Raw genomic sequence first — 2355 nt, 5'->3', positions numbered from 1 at the left:
TTATAACAACGTGTTACAAAAGTTATTGCTCCTGTACAACGGCAAGACCCTACAATAAGATTCTTTACAATTGGCGATCCTGCCAGGAGATTTGCAGAAGCTGCTACAAAATAAATATAAGGATATTGCAGAGACGTTGGTTTGCAAATATTTCTGTTGCGGAATTAAATTTAATAAATTGTGTTGTTGCATTAAAATGCAGAATTGAGACTTTTTGTTTGCTGTTGAGATCCTGTTGCTTGCAGCAAAAGCTGATACATTGATTCAACGCTTCTTTCTGCTGTTTAAACTCTTTTCATTTGTTCATTGCATCAAAAATATATATATATGTATATATAAAAATGCTCCAGCATCGGATTAAATAATGGTGTTACCTTATGAAGAATTTAAAAATTTACTAATCATCAATCAACTAATTGACTAAGTTAAGTAAGTTAACTTCACTTCACTTGACTTTTAAAAGTTCAAAGTCAGAAGCGTTAACCACTGAGCTATGTACATCCCGTAAACTCTTGTTGCTAATTCATTTGCCTTATTCAACCCACTTGTCTAGAAAAAAAAGAAAAAAGAAGTCTGATGATCTCCAAAATAGTGCTATAACTTCTACCGCTTAGACTTTGTTGCTTTTTCAATTTTTCCACTTTGACAAACACATTGACAAATACATAGTTTAGGAAGAGCCTGCCTGAAACTATACAAAAAAGCAAATAAGCAAATGGATGTATAGAATTGACAACAACAACCACGCTATCGAGTTTAAATAGCGGCAAATCAGCTGCATTTGATAGTAGTTGGTTGAATAAGGAAAATGAATTAGCAACAAGAGTTTACGGGATGTACATAGCTCAGCGGTTAACGCTTCTGACTTTGAACATCGAATTCGCAGGTTCGATCCCTGCTGAAGTCTAGAAAAAAAAAAAAAAAGAAGTCTGATGAGGAGATGTGGTGATCTCCAAAATAGTGCTATAACTTCTACCGCTTAGATTTTGTTGCAATAAAAATATTAATAATTGATAAAATATTATCTGACACTGAAATAGGAGATCGCAGACCTTCAGAATATTATAGATCGCTCAACCAGTTAGCTGGGAATACAATAGATTCGACGTGTCTTAAAAATTTATGGCTGAGAAAACTTCCTAAAAGTTTGTATATAGCATTAACAAGTGCTAATTGAAATAACGTTAACGATCTTTTACGTCTTGCTGATAGTATATGGGAAATTACAAATTCGACTGAAGTTTTTGCTTTTAGAAAAGATGCAAATGTTTCTGTAAACAGTGGATTTGAAAAAATTAGTAGAAAATTTAGTTAAAGTAACTTCACAAATATGTGAAAGCTTCAATCGCTTACATTTAGACGTTACTGAAATTAAAAATAACTGAGTGAAATGGAATCGCGTTCCAGGAATAGATATTATAGTGAAAGAAGTAAAGGCTTTGTCATTATCATTATAGATTCGGTAGTAGAGCAAGGAAATGTGAGCAACCTTGTTCCTTTGCCTTAAATGATTCGAATACAACAAACTAAGTGGTGCTGTTGTTGCGGCGACTAACAATAGCAATTCACGTTTTTCGGCACGTCGCTTATTTGCATTAGACAGAGATAACAAACTAAATTTTTTAATAGACAGTGGGGCAAAAATTTCGGTTTTACCTTCTTCAAAATTTCAAATGCATGAATGTTCTTCAGACATTTGTTTAACGGCCGCTAATGGTAGTACTATTTCAACCTACGGAATAAAATTGTTAAATGTTAATTTAGGATTAAGACGGGAATTTCCTTTCATCTTTATTATAGCTGACATATCTAAGCCTGTTATTGGAGCTGTTTTGTTGGACAAATATAGATTACTGGTAGATATAAAGCATAAACGTTTAATAGATCCTTTGATCTTTATCGGTTAATGCAATATCCTATTTTTGTGACGTTTCTTTGCCAAAGGTATTTTCAATGGATAATAAATATACTACTACTATAATATATATATTAAAATTCAGCGGCTCCGCTGGCTTGGCCATGTCGTTCGAATGGACAGAAACGCTCCTTCTCTGAAAATATTCAACGCAGGCCGCGATGCTGGTAACAGAGGAAGCGGAAGGCCTCCTCTGCGTTGGAAAAACCAGGTGGAGAAGGACTTGGCTTCACTTGGCATTTCCAATTGGCGTCAGTTAGCACAGAAGAGAAATAACTGGCGTGCTGTTTTGGACTCGGCCAAAATCGCTTAGGCGGTTACAGTGCCAATAAAGAAGAAGAATAAATATACTCAGCTTCTTAAAGAATTTCCGTCATTAATTTCTGAACCTGATTATAAAAAGATTGAACATTCAACCGTTCATCATATTATCACTAACA

The sequence above is a fragment of the Rhagoletis pomonella genome, unplaced genomic scaffold (assembly GCF_013731165.1).
Source record: "Rhagoletis pomonella isolate Grant_MI unplaced genomic scaffold, Rhpom_1.0 Rhpom_scaffold_03881, whole genome shotgun sequence".
NCBI classification, from domain to species: domain Eukaryota; kingdom Metazoa; phylum Arthropoda; class Insecta; order Diptera; family Tephritidae; genus Rhagoletis; species Rhagoletis pomonella.
This window is presented reverse-complemented; position numbering follows the sequence as displayed.